The following is a 15,471-nucleotide window of genomic DNA, read 5'->3' on the forward strand; positions in this document are numbered from 1 at the left end:
CTTCCCCTGATTCCACTGCTCTGTTTTTCTCCTTTCACATGTAATACAGTATTACAGTATATACAGTAATATTTTCCAACATATAGCTGGATTTTTATACAGTAGTAAGGAAAATATAATATAACATTTGTTATCCTAAAGTTATCTCAAGGTAGGAGTTCAATTACCTCCATTTAAGCTCACACAGGCACCTTTCATGCTCCCATGTACATCATGGGCCTCCTTAGATTTAGGAGCAAGTCCAGTTAAGGGATATAGATCTGCACCTAGACAAACCATGTTGTGAATCAAGGGGTTCAATTGCTTTTTTTTTTTTTATGCAGGAGAAATTCTGCCTGCTTTTTCATGTGGTGCTCAACTACTGGGCAGCCTTAGTTTTACACTGTAAATTAGAGTTGACCAAGGGCGTAGCTACCATAGGTGCAAGGGTGCAGTTGCTTTGGGGCCCAGAGCTGAAAGGGGCCCACCTTCCCTGTCACAGTTACATTTGTTCTATGCATCTTTCACCATTGGGTGGTACATATGAGCACTTACATTCCTTTGCCTTGGTGTCTACAAAATATCTGGTTATGTCCCTGGACCTACTCATTGGAATGTGGTATAAAATAAACTAGATGGCATTATAATGTTACATAATATGAACTGGGGACACTGTGGGGCAGGTGTTTTGGATAAGTGATAAAGTGTAAGGTGATAATGCACCAGCTTATCAGCTCCTAACTGTCCAGTTACAGGCTGGGTTTAAAAAATGACAGTTAGAAGCTGACTGGCTGGTGCATTATAACCTTCCACTTTTATCACTTCTCCAAGCTTAATACATCTGCCCCAAGGCATATGTCGTAATGTGAATTGGCGGTACTGTGATGCATCACGTGTACTGGAAGCCCTAAAATGTGACATCATGTGAACTAAGGCACTACTATGCTTCCGAAAATTACCTAGGGCATTATTATGGGGCAGAATATTAACAACTGTTGTGGCGAGGTGTCTCCAGTCTAAATCCATTGGGACAGGGGCCCCTTCAAAATGTTGCTATGGGCCCAAAAAGTCCTGGCTTTGAGTTGACACCAGTGGTGTATCTATAATGGGTGCAGTGTGTGCACTGCACACGGGCCCCTAAGTCCAGGGGGAGCCACACCACACACACTGCACCCATTTTTCCTATACTTACTTTTCCGGAGTCCATCACTGACTGTGTGTGGGCTCCCTCCACTCCCGTAGCCGTCTCGCCGCTGCTAGCGCACTGATCACTAGAGACTCTGGCACATTGCCAGAGTCTACAGTGCATGCGCAGGGCTCTGAAAAAATAACGTGGCGGCCATTTTTCTGAGTCCTGCGCATGCGCTGTAGACTCTGGCACTGTGCCAGAGTCTGCAGCGCTCAGAGCGCTAGCAGCAGCGGTGATGGCTACGGGAGAGGAGGGGGCCCACACACGGAGTCTGCACATGGGTCCCCTCCTCTCTAGAAACGCCACTGGTTGACACACACCAACTCCAACTCTAACCTGTCTGCATTTTTTTAAATTGATCCACTCTCTCCCCCACCCTGCAGTGCAACGTAGTTTTGTCAAAGTGCTAAATTACACATTTAAGTTGGACTTACGGTGTGTACACACGGTGAGATAAATCCTTCCGATTTTGACTATATAGTCAAAACCGGAAGAAAAGATAGTGCAAATGGGAAGGTACTATGCTGCTTGAGATCCCGTTTCGATCCAGATGCGTGATCCCGTGGGGTCGGTATCGCAAGACTAGATAGACTGTGCAGGCAAGTCAATATGGACTATCTAGTGTACTATCTAGTACAAAGCATAGTGAAAAATTGGCACTTAGTCAAAATTGTACATAGACAAAATCAAAAGTACAGATAGTCAAAATCGGTGCTTCTGGGCTCTGGGGGAGTTCAAGGGAAATTGCATAGTCAAAATCGGGTAAAGCAAGGATCTCACTGTGTGTACACACTTTTACTCCTAGATATAAATCTAATGGAAACTGTCATATAAATAAAGATTTCTACACTATACAGTTATCTGGCAGATCATCTGCCAGATCTGGCTGGTTGGAATGAATATTTGGTAATGGATGAGAGCAAATGACAATCAACCACTTGCTCCCAAACATTGGAAAATGGACAAAAACTGTCACTTAGACAAATTGGTTAAATCACGACTTAAACAAATTTGCAGAAGCAACAGGTTTTGTTAATATTTTAGTGTTTTACCAGATTTTCATAAAAAAAAAGCCAGATTTGGTAGATCTGGTAGAATCAGATAATTGTATAGTGTATGCTCAGCTTTAGGGTGAGATTCCAGGCTTTTTTTTTTTGCCATATGTGAAATTATACACGTGATATACAGCTTGTACTGCATACATATAATATATGCATCAAAGAAAAATCACTACAGTATAGTCTATAATTGTAGCTGTGACACTAATAAAAATGGTGTTAATTTAATTGTGAACTGATTTTTAAACTAGTTGTGTGAGTGATGGGTGTTGTAGAAATCAAATATAACAAAGCAAATGAGAGTAAAAAACACATACAGATGGCACAGACTATAGTCCAGATTTACCAACCCATGAAGAGTGATGAATAGCACGGTGACAAAGTACCAGCCAACCAGCAAACACAACCTGTAATATGTCAGTTAGGAGCTGATTGGCTGGTACTTTATCACCGTGCTATTTAACACTCTCCAAGGCTTGATAAATCTGGGCCTACAATCTGTAGATGCGACCATGAGAATTGTCCATGTCACAGTGTTTTTCCATAGTGTGCATAGTCACTAATACCCCTTTTCCAATACTGAGCTCGGGTCGCAGCCGGGAGCCTGACACGGGTGCTACCCGGCTGCGGGCCGAGCACAGCCCCCTTTCCCACTGCGCTCACCAACCCGGCATATTGCCGGGTTGGTGACGCTGCTAGTGACGCGGCAGGGGCGGTGCTGGGTGGCGCTGGGAGATCACATGATCTCCCTTCCATACAGTTTACACTACAACCCTACCCGGATCATTCCCGTGTCCTACCTAGGTAGTTACCCGGGTAGGATGCACAGGTAACTTGATCCGGGTTTTTGCGGGGGGACCCTTTTCCACTAGCAAAAAACACAGGTAAATGCGCACCCCCGTGCACTTACCCGTGTTTTTTGAGCTAGTGGAAAAGGGGTATAGGTGAAAGAATGTTATACATCACCTGGAGACTGAGCAGCATTATGAAAAAACAGAGCGTTTGTTACTCTCATTATTTATTTTTTAACAGTTTCTTATATAGCGCAGCAAATTCTGTTGCGCTTTACAAAACTCTCATCTGCCATATGTTATTATTGTAGTCTACAACACCAAAACTTACTCACCATAGATTAAAATTCAGTGCGCAATATCACTAAACATCATTATTTGCCAGAGCAGAAATTGATGCTCTTATATATGCCTATTTCCTATATATTTTAATGAATAACTCTATTAGGGAATTCAATAATAACAATGTGTTGTCCTTAACTTCACAAATAGGATTATGTCTGACTAAACACTACAGCTCAATCATTTACCATCACTGCTGCCTGTTCAAATGCTCCTACTCTCAAACCCACCTCCCCCCATACATACACCCAATGTAATGCACACACTGGGTTTTATAATTATTGAGGCGGTAAAATACATTAATTCACCTGTGCATGTTTGAAAAAGAAACTACACTAAACAACAAAAGGTGGTTGTACATGGATGGATTAGTGATCCACCGTACTACAAAACATAATGGGGGAGATTCAAATGTTTGAAAAGTCAGTTGGGTGTCTGTTTTCTAATAGACAGGGGGGGGGAACACCCAACCGACTTTTCAAACATTTGAATCTCCCCCAATAGATGTTGCAATCTCACTGTCTACTTCCACATCTAAAGGCCCATACACACTTGACGATGCACACATCGTTAACGACCGTCGTTAACGACCGTCGTTAACGACTTCCCTTGAACAGCTGAGCAAACGACATGAGCATACACACTACCAACGACCAAAGACCAAAGACCAACGACCAAAGACCAAAGACCATTCATCGTTGAAGCATCCAAGCTGAACAGTTTATTAAAATAATGAGCTGGGAACAGGGCTGGTGAACAGTGGCTTGGTCGTTGGTCGTTCACACCATACACATTCAACGACGTCTCTGGTCGGTAACGACCATAGTGGAAATTGAGCATACATGCTACACAGATAAGCGAGGGTCGTTAACGTCCCACGGGGCCGCGCATCGGTGGTCGTCGGATGCATACACACTTGACGATATAATGAGCGACGTCGTTGATGAGGGCTGAAATGAACGACGTCGCTCATTTTATCGTCAAGTGTGTATGGGCCTTAAGAGAGGAGTGTTGTAATGCCAGATTTTGTAGTAGACACCAGCAAACCACAATATCCAGGACCTTAGCCAGGCTATATAGCAATACACAATCAGACTTATCAAGACAGCAAAACCTGGATTTTAAAACAAATATATCTTCTGTCATACATCTGGTTGTTTTGTGGAGTTCATTATATTTGTGTTCGGAATGAGCCCTTAGCTGCCACAGAGGCGCCATTAGCCAGGATGACACACATAGCCAGAATCACCTGTAAATGTTGGGAAAATAAATATTAATAACAAAGTAAAAAAAAAAAAAAGTCACACACATACTTTAGTTCAGTATGCAATACTTAAATGGAAGCCATCTCTGGCATTAAACAATCCTGAAATATCTGATAGAGGGATCACTGTCTGAGGATATAAGCATCATGACATGAAGCTACCCTCCTTTGATCATTTGCTCATTGTGGTCAGGTGTACTATATCTTTATATTTAGGGAGGTGTATTCATGGTGTAAAGGACACAGTGTGATTCCTGATTAGTAAAATAAATAAAAAAAAATAAATAAAAAATAAAATAAAAATATATATATATATTTATATCAAACACTGAGCAACATCCCCAAGCAGGTAATTTCAACTTTAAACTTGTCATTTATTTTGTACAGTCTGGACATGGCTACTAATAACAAATGCACAGACAAAAATCTTAAAGCTATGTGTGCAAATGCTAGGAGCTTAGGAGACAAAATTCCAGAGCTAATTGCGATAATGATAAGGGATAACCTGGATTTTGTGGCAATTACAGAGTCATGGTGCAATGAAAATCATGACTGGGACATAGCTATACCAGGATACAATTTATTTAGGAAGGATAGAATAGGAAGAATAGAAGGAGGGGGGGCAATGTATGTGAAAAAAAGCATAAGTGCTAGTTTAATACAAAATATTGAAGACAAAACTGAGGCCCTTTGGGTCACCATAGAAACCGGGGAGAAGGATGTTATTCGCATTGGGGTGATCTATAGACCACCAGGCCAGGGGCAGGATTTGGACAGGAACCTATTGTTGGACATCACTAAAATGGCTTTAAAGGGAGAAGTCATAATTATGGGAGACTTTAATTTACCTGATGTAAATTGGGAGGGGTCTTTTGCAAGTTCAGCTACAAGGGGCAAATTTCTACATTCCTCACAGGGAGCATCTCTCAAGCAATTGGTAACGGAGCCCACTCGCAAAGATTCAATATTAGATTTAATTCTTACAAATGGTGATAGGATATCTGACATATATGTGGGTAAGCACCTGAGATCCAGTGATCATCAAGCAGTATGGTTTAGTATAAAGACAGGATCCAACTCCTGTCACACAAACACAAAAGTGTTGGATTTTAGAAATGCTGATTTAGCAAAAATGGGGAGATGTTTAAGTGATTCATTGGCGGACTGGTGGAACTTGGAAGGAGTGCAGGAGAGGTGGGAAAAACTGAAAAGTGCAATACTAAGTGCAACTGATCTTTGTATCAAAAGGGTTAGGAAAAGCACCAGGAAAAGGAAGCCAGTGTGGTTCACAAAAGAAGTATCAACTAGTGTGAAAGCAAAAAAGATGGCTTTTAGGAAATGCAAACAGACTCAAAATAATAACGACAAAGAGGTGTATCTTGACAGACGGAAGGATGCTAAGAAAGTGATCAGACGTGCAAAGGCAGAAGCTGAGGAAAAAATGGCCCAGTTAGTAGATAAAGGGAGCAAAACTTTTTTTAAGTATATAAGTGAAAGGAGAAAATCAAATGGAGGAATAATAAGACTTAAGACAGAAAGTGAGCATTTGGTGGAGGGTGACAAGGCAATAGCAGATCACCTAAATAATTATTTTTGCTCAGTATTTACTACAGAAGAAGGGATGGGGCCACAGTTAAGTTGCAGGGACATTCATAAAAATAAGGTAGATAAAAGTACATTTACAGAGGAGAAGGTCCTAACAGAACTTTCACAACTAAAAGTGGATAAATCAATGGGACCAGATGAGACACACCCAAGGTTACTCAAAGAGCTAAAAGATGTGCTGGTTACACCATTAACAGAATTATTTAACCAGTCACTAAATACAGGTGCTATTCCAGAGGACTGGAAAAGAGCAAATGTAGTTCCACTGCACAAAAGTGGAAGCAAGGAAGAAGCAAGTAACTACAGAGCAGTAAGCCTTACATCAGTAGTGGGGAAAGTAATGGAAAAACTATTAAAAGAAAGAGTTGTGGAATATCTTAAATCAAACCACTTACAGGATCCAAAACAGCATGGATTTACTGGTGGTAGATCATGCCAAACAAATCTTATTGACTTTTTTGACTCTGTGACGAAAATAATAGACCAAGGGGGAGCTGTAGATGTAGCATATCTAGACTTTAGTAAGGCATTTGACACTGTCCCACATCGCAGACTGCTAAATAAACTTGAAAGCGGGGGTGTGGATTATAAAACAGTTAAATGGATAAGAACCTGGTTGCAGGATAGGAAACAGACAGTTGTAGTTAATGGAGTGCAATTTATGTAGGCAAATGTTACCAGTGGAGTACCCCAGGGATCTGTACTTGGTCCAGTTCTCTTTAATATCTTTGTTGGTGACATTGCAGATGGTATTGAAGGGAAGGTATGCCTTTTTGCAGGTGATACAAAGATATGCAACAGGGTAGACACACCGGGAGGGGTAAAACAAATGATTGATGACCTAGGTAGGCTTGAGAAATGGTTAAGAACGTGGCAACTACAATTTAATGCTAAAAAATGCAAAATCATGCACTTAGGTCTCAAAAACCCAAAGGCTAAATATAGTATCAAGGGTACTATAATGGAAACTACTGAGGAGGAAAGGGATTTAGGAGTCACTATTTCAAGTGACTTGAAGGCAGGAAAGCAATGCAACAAAGCAATGAGAAAGGCAAGTCAGATGCTTGGTTGCATAGGGAGAGGAATCAGTAGTAGGAAAAAAGAAGTGATAATGCCACTGTATATGTCATTGGTGCGGCCCCATCTGGAATACTGTGTCCAGTTCTGGAGACCATATCTCCAGAAGGATATAAATACATTAGAGAGTGTACAAAGAAGATACATGATAGAAACTTTCAAATATATCAAGGGTCTTAACAAAGTTCAGGAGGGAAGCATTCTTCAAAGGAAGAGAAATATTAGAACTCGAGGACATACACTGAGACTGGAGGGGGGGAGGTTCAGGGGAAATTTAAGGAAAAATTACTTCACGGAAAGGGTAGTGGATAAGTGGAATAGTCTCCCATCAGAGGTAGTAGAGGCTAAGACTGCAGAGCAATTTAAACATGCTTGGGATAGGCATATGAATATCCTTACAAAGAATTAAGGTTCAAAAAGGGTTGAGATTACCTAAAGGATAAAAAAAAGGGGCAGACTAGATGGGCCAAGTGGTTCTTATCTGCCGTCAAATTCTATGTTTCTATGTTTCTATGAGCCACGATAGCCCGCTACAATACCCTTTATACACATTTGTGCATCTCAGACTACTTGCACATTGAGGGAATGGGCATGGTGTTGATTAATATAAATGTATGCCCAATGTTTGTGCAGTCTGTAGCTTCCACGACATTAGGCATACCTGCAAGACAATAGAAAGCTACCCTAAGCTCATGCCAATGGGTCTCCTGCCTAGGGAAGCAGATTGAGGAATACAACAAGGCCTTCAGGGCAAGTAGGATCTGGGTATGACTTCTGGAAAAAGTGGTCTGGGTTATGCCTAATACTTGTGAGGTTACAGACTAGAAAAACCAGTAGCAAACAGCATCTTGTGCAAGTTGGACACTGCATGAGAGTGTGTAGTGTCGTGCTCTGTCTGTTGTTGTATGAGGTCATACAGATCAGAGATGAGCGGGTTCGATTCCCGAGAAACCGACTCCCCCCCCCCTCCCCCGAACTGTGCGATCCTAGCTAGGATCTGAGTCCGGCTTGGACTTCCTGCCTTCCTCGGATCCCTAAACGAAGCAAAATGTCATCATCCCGCTGTTGGATTCTCGCGGGTTTTGGATTCTATATAAGTCCCCGGTGATCTGCGCCATCTTCATTCCGGCATTGGAGAGTGTACTGGATGGACATATCCATCTCAGTACTGTGTCTGGTGTAGCGTGGGGTGGGTGTTCTGTCTGCTGTATCTAAAAGGGGTGCTCTCTCTGTATGCTGTATTTGAAAGGGTTGCTTTATCAGTCCTGGAGTGCCCTGTCTGCTGTATAAGTCCTGGAGTGCTCTGTCTGCTGTATCAGTCCAGGGGTGCTCTGTCTGCTGTATCAGTCAGGGGTGCCCTGTCTTCTGCATAAGTCCAGGGGTGCTCTGTCTGCTGTATCAGTTCAGGGGTGCGCTGTCTGCTGTATCAGTCAGGGGTGCCATATCTGCTGTATAAGTCCAGGGGTGCACTGTCTGCTTTATCAGTCCAGGAGTGCTACTAAGTCTGCCATATCAGGCCTGGGGTGTTGCTAAGTCTGCTGTATCAGTCAGGGGTGTCCTGTCAGTCCAGGGGTGCTCTGTCTGCTGTATTAGTCCTGGGGTGCCCTGTCTGCTGTATAAGTCCAGGGGTGCCCTCTCTGCTGTATAGGTCCAGGGAGGCCCTGTCTGTTGTATCAGCCAGGGGTGCCATGTCTGCTGTATCAGTCCAGAGGTGCTACTAAGTCTGCCATATCAGTTCAGGGGTGTTCCTAAGTCTGCTGTATCAGTCCAGGGGTACATTGTCTGCTGAATAAGTCCTGGGGTGCACTGTCTGCTGTAAAAGTCCAGGGGTGCCCAGTCTGCCATATCAGTCCAGGGGTGCCCTGTCTGCTGTATCAGCCAAGGGTGCCATGTCTGCTGTATAAGTCCAGTGGTGCACTGTCTGCTGTATCAGTCCAGGGGTGCTACTAAGTCTGCCATATCAGTCCAGGGGTGCTGCTAAGTCTGCTGTATCAGTCCAGGGGTACCCTGTCTGCTGAGTAAGTCCTGGGGTGCCCTGTCTGCTGTAAAAGTCCAGGGGTGCCCTGTCTGCCATATCAGTCATGGGGTGCTGCTAAGTCTACTGTATCAGTCCAGGGGTGCCCTGTCTGCCGTATCAGTTGTGGAGTGCTGCTAAGGCTGCCGTATAAGACTAGGGGTGCCCTGTCTGCCATATCAGTCCAGGGGTGTTGATAAGTCTACCGCATCATTCCAGGGGTGCCCAGTCTTCCATATTAGTCTAGGGGTGCTGCTAAGTCTGCTGTCTCAGTCTATGGGTGCCCTGTCTGCCGTATCAGTCCAGGGGTGCTGCTAAGTCTCTTGTATCATTCCATGTGGTGCTCTGCCTGCTGTATCTGAAAGGGGCGATCTGTCCTTCCATCCAGGGGCTCCACCCTAGTGTAAAATTAAAATAATAAAAGCTAAAAACAAAAATCCTAAAATTATAATTATAAAAATTTTTTTTGTTTTTGTTTGTGCTGTACCCCAGTGTATTATTTTTACTTTATTTTCAGAAGTACTGTGACACTGCCGGTCAGACTGCAGTATAGTATTTCCTACTCATACACGTATTGTGCAATGCTGTCGGTGAAGTCAACCGCAGTGTGTAATTATTATACATATTTCTGATACATTTGTGTGACGCTGTTGGTGAAGTCAACCGCAGTGTGTAATTATTATTATATATATTTCTTACTCATTTATGAGACACTGTTGGTGAAGTCAACTGCAGTATGTAATTATTATATCTATTTCTGACTCATTTGTGCGACGCTGTCGGTGAAGTCAACCGCAGAATGTAATTATTATTATATATGTTTCTGACTCATTTGTGTGATGTGGTCGGTGAAGGTCAACCCCACTATGTGTTGATATAAGTGGAGGCTACTACTAGTGCTGAAGCTGCTGCCACTAGTCATGACATTGACAATGCAAGTCCGTCAATGTCATCTGCTAAGGGAGATGCCCAGGGGCATAGAGGGCTTAAGTCAGGGTATATAAAATTATTTAATTTTAGAGTGGTAAAGAAAAAAAATCAAAAGGAAAGGTAGCTGCAGGGGCAGTAAGACAAACTGTACATTCAGAATCAGAACCATCAGACATTCTTGAGGAACGTTTAGGGGTGTCCACGACAGCTGACATTTCTCACACTGTTTCTCACACTGGCCTCTTTTACCTCCTTCCACCATTTCTGAACCATCTGCACATGTGGGGAGCAGTACAAGTAAAGATGGTGATAAATCTGATGAGGAGGGTGATGAATCTGATAAGGAGGACATAATGCAAATTAAAGATTTGTGTGTGGAAGTGGGACAGGATAAGGGGGATATGTGTGTATTATCTGACAGTGAGAATGTTAATGATGTTGTTTGTGTAAGTCAGCCACCAGTGGCTGCAGTTGTTGACCATGATAAAAAGAAAGCCATTGCTATGCCTGGGCATAACACCAAAAAAGCCACCTCGTGGGTGTGGGATTATTTTAATCCCAATCCTGACAATATTTATGAAAGCATCTGCTCCATTTGTGAGGCCAAATTTAGTAGAGGTAGGAACGTTAGCATCTAAGCACCTCCTCCATGTTACATCATTTGCGACGAAGACATTAAATTTAATGTACAAGATTATAATGTAATTAACACTTCATCTTCAACATCCTCAGAGAAATTACTTAACGGAGGTAGTCCTTCTAAAAAACTGTTTTGTGGGGGCCCAAACAAACCAATCAATTGAGCCACAAGTGAGGGTCCCTGTCGCTGAAATAATTGGTCTGTTAAACTGTGCATGTCCTGTTTAATATATACATCATAAGGGTGGGTGGGAGGGCCCACGGACAATTCCATCTTGCACTTTATTTCTTTGCGTTATGTGCTCTTTGGAGCATTTTTTGGGCACAGTTTATAAAACTGCCATCCTGTCTGACACTGCAGTGCCACTCCTCGATGTGCCAGGCATTTGTGCCACCCACGTCTGTAGCTTAGCTTAGTCATCCAGCTACCTCGGTGTAACCTTTTGGCCTAAACTGGATAAAAACAATATTGTGAGCTGTGAGGTGTTCAAAATAGACTGGAAATGAGTGGAAATTAATGTTATTGAGGTTAATAATACTGTAGGAACAAAAACACCCCAAAATTCTGTTTTTATGATTTTTTCCAAAAAACATACAGAACCAAAACCAAAACCCGCAAGGGCGGCTTTGGCAAAACCAATACAGATCCACAACATGAAGGAGATACAGATCCAATACCAAACCCCCAAAACTGCCTGGTGCACACCCCTAATACAGATGCATTAAGTTATTACAGTGCATTGGGTATGGGATTCTGGCAGTCAAAATCCCAACGCCGAAATCTTGACGCCGGGATCCCGACAGCCAGAATGCTGAAGAAGGGGGCGAACAGAACAAAGCCACGCTGCGGGCTCAGTGGCCCGCTGCGCTCACCACAGGTTCTATTCCCCCTCTATGAGTGTCGTGGACACCAAGGAGAGGGAATATGTGTGGCGCCGCTGCTGGCATTTTGGCGGTCGGGATTCCGGCATCAGGATTTGGACCACCGGGATCCCGACTACATCCCGTTACAGTTTAACCAAAACATATTTATGACCTCACTGTCAGATACAACATTCATGTTCAGCCTACCCCTGAAACAACATAGCCTGTGTAGCTGACGCAGAACATGATCCTGCTGCTGCTCTACCTCCTGGTCTCTTCTAAGCAGCTGCCTGCAGTATGAAGCATATATGGCATAAAATGCTATGTGTAGTATTTCCATACAATGTCCTTTCACCTACAGCCAGAGTGTGTCACATGCTTTGATCTGTAGCCTATATCAGGCTATATAATACAGATACATATAAATAGACATGGAGGTTATAAATTGATATAAATATATATATATATATATTAATGAAATTCATATGTGGGAAATAGCTTTTATATATATATATGTTTGGATAAACAGTAGGGTAATGTGTGCTTTTATTTATGCCTGTATGTAACATAGTTATAATTCATTTTTCATTTGTATATATCTATATATATAATATGTATAAAATATTTAAGAAATATAAACTATATTTAATATGTGGGGTATACAGAAGGGAGTGAGAGGTGTGGTGTGGTGGTGAGGAGACAGTGGAGACAGCTGTATGTGCTGTAATTTGCGGGCTGAGTGCAAATGATGCATGAGGCTAAGTATAATAGCTGCCAGGTAGCTGGTACCGTGTGCAGAAGGGTCACCTCGTGCAGGTAAAGGAGGCCGTGTGCAAAGGAGTAGTGGTCACCTCGCGCAGGTAAAAGAGGCCGGGTGCAAAGAAATGGTCCCACGCGCTGTTAGAGGAGAGCGTATAAAAGACGCTCCCCGCCGGCGGTCAGGCATACTGCAGATCCCCCTCTCAGTGCTCGCACCCAGGTCTCCAGTGCTGCAAAGAGCTGTAGCACTGTAAACATTACAGCGGCGGCAGGAGTAGCTTGGGGTGCGCAGCCAGAAAGGGCAATTGGAATGGATAAATAGATATCGCGCCAGGAAGCTGCTGCTGACCGACCTTGTTGTCGCTGAGGTGTCAGGCGGAGAAGCGGAGATCGCGCCAGGAGCCGCCGCTGTGATGTCTTGCCGGCGGTGATGTTCGGGTGAGCGGCGGTACACGGCTGGATCCATCGGAGGTGACACCATGGCGCCATGGCAACACTGACGCCAACGGCAGAAATAGCTTACCCTTCCCTCTAGAGGCAGAGCAGAAGCAGAGGCCCAATAAGCAGTAGAGGGGCGGAGCCTGCCTGACAGTTGCTGATCAGAGGAGGAGTCGGGGGAGCACTCAGAGCAGTACCGTTGTGCTGTGGATATGTAAGTGAAAAACAAAGCTACCACTTACTTAATGCTATGCACAGCAGACAGTAGTAAGCTGAGGAACACTTAACTTATAATAGGATTGAATCAGCAGCACTAAGCAGTGACCATAGACTATTAAGGCAGCAGTCTACAAATATAGAGAACATAGCGGGTAATAGCCGCCCTATACTCATAGTGCTTTTCTCTGGTAACACAGTATTAGGGTAGTGCCCTGGAGAAGTTGAACACCCTGCATGATTCCAGTGAGTGGGGGTAACATGAATATATGAATTAATCAAATAATTACCTCTACAGTTACTGACTGTCTCTATGCAAACCGCATAACTTTAATACCAGTAGGGGGGAAAGAAAGCTGGCAGTACCTGGATAGTACAGTGAATTGATGTACTGTAAAGAGTACCAAATATTCTTAGGAGCCCGTGGGACCCAAGTTACTGTTATTATCCCCATGACATCATATGAAACTTATTAAGGTATTTACAGCATAGAGCCAGGAGATAAAGACATTGAAACAACCAAGATTGATTAATATATTTCATTTAATACCTTTACTGAGAACATCGCTTAAGGGACAGTTTAAAACAAAGCCTCAGAGGAATTAAAAGGACATTTATATGGTAAAGTACATGGGAACATTGTTCAGCATAAGAGACAAAACCACCAGAGATAAACTTCACAAAGGAGTTGGATATAATATTGTGTAGATACAAGCATATTATTATTGTGGAAAAGAGATAGCCAACTTGAAGGAATAGATACTTTCTATTTAGCTAGAGAAAAGGATACATAAGTGATACTCTACAGAACAGAAATTGCAACAGTAACATTCTACCTTGAGCTGAACAATTCATCAACATATTGAAAGAAAAAAAGGAAAATGTTATTATTTCAGTGTAATGTTAAATTGTTATTACTTTTGTGAATTTTATGGGCCCTAATAGTGCACTATCCATTGCATTAAGAGTACCCGGGTCACTCATTTATTGAGGTTTAAACCATATAGTTTTTTTTGTATTGCATGCAATTAAATTGTATAGGAAGGTGGGGTAGCTAGGAAACAATATATTTAAATATACCTATATATGTGTGTGGGATGTGTTATCTTTTATTAAAAATATTATACTTACCATCTGCTGTCGCTGGACGTTGATTGAAGAGCTGGAAAGAAGAACAGGTACATGAGTAATATGTATTAATTGACATTCATCTAAAGATAACATAATCACTATAATTTACATACTAACAGAATTCAGGCATCCTAGGCAGCCTGTTGTCAATCAATAGCTTGGGTGGAGGCACATTACTAGATAGAGTAACCATCCCTTGGTGAGAGATTAAGCATCTATAATTAGAACGGTAAAGGGGGGGTTACAGATCCCTTTTTACAGGCATTATACTGTAGCACATACAAATGAGTAATGATACAAACACACCAGTCTGAAGCAAGTCATTTATTTGGAATATATATATGTTACCGGAGTCTGGGATGCCGGCTATCAATATTCTGACAGTGGCATCATGGCCGCCAGTATGCCGGCAGTGGGGTGAGCCCTTGCGGGCTCACTGTGGGAGCGGTGGCTCGCTGCACTCGCCACAGGTTATGTTCTCCCTATATGGGTGTCATGGACACCCATAGAGGGAGATAAGCCTGTGGCGCCTGTATTCCAGTGGCATTCCACCACCTGTCGGGATTCCGGCGTCGGCATTGTGACAGCCGGGATCCCGACAGGCAGTCTCATGATTGCCTCTCATTTATTTGGGTGGGTTTGCCATCAGTTCACAAAACTGATGCTTAGTAAATCTTGGGTTTCTATACTTGTAGTGTTGGAAAAATGAACTTTCTGACGATGTACAATTGTTTTCTAAAATCTGACTTCTTGGCAGTTTACTATCAGTTTGCCCTTTATTAAATCTGTGGATAGCTTAAGCGCCTGGAAGCCACTGGAAAACCACCAAAAAAGCTCAAACCGACACTTAGTAAATATAGCCCTTGCTCTGTATTTTTATACCCAGGGGTATATTTATGAAGCGGCAGCTTTTTCAACCTACTCAAAGGGTAACTCAAATTAGTTATTTGAGAGACACTAGTATGAAGCGCAAAACACGCAGCTCTTTGTACTTAATTAAGTTATTATTAGTGCTGATTAAAATGTTGAGCTCAAACCCGCTGGAAAGCGATTCATGCATACAACCCCAGTCTTGCTTTATTGCTGTGTTTGTTCCCAATTATAAAGTGCTTTGGCATATGCAGGTTCTATATGAAAACAAATGAATAAATCAATGATAAGACGTATACACCTGA

The 15,471-nt window shown here is 42.7% G+C and overlaps 2 long non-coding RNA genes across 3 annotated transcripts in view; one reads left to right on the forward strand and one right to left on the reverse strand.

Annotated features, from left to right (window-relative positions):
• Positions 1-13,159, reverse strand: part of LOC134928946 (uncharacterized) — a 62,314-nt gene extending 49,155 nt beyond the window's left edge. For both annotated transcript variants that reach the window (XR_010178146.1, XR_010178147.1), the window contains exon 1: positions 12,865-13,159. This is a non-coding gene — a long non-coding RNA (uncharacterized LOC134928946). The remainder of the gene's footprint in view (positions 1-12,864) is intronic.
• LOC134928945 (uncharacterized) overlaps positions 12,897-15,471 on the forward strand; it is a 68,231-nt gene continuing 65,656 nt past the window's right edge. Inside the window, exon 1 of the long non-coding RNA XR_010178145.1 lies at positions 12,897-13,163. This is a non-coding gene — a long non-coding RNA (uncharacterized LOC134928945). The remainder of the gene's footprint in view (positions 13,164-15,471) is intronic.

The sequence above is a fragment of the Pseudophryne corroboree genome, chromosome 5 (genome assembly GCF_028390025.1).
Source record: "Pseudophryne corroboree isolate aPseCor3 chromosome 5, aPseCor3.hap2, whole genome shotgun sequence".
NCBI classification, from domain to species: Eukaryota; Metazoa; Chordata; class Amphibia; order Anura; family Myobatrachidae; genus Pseudophryne; species Pseudophryne corroboree.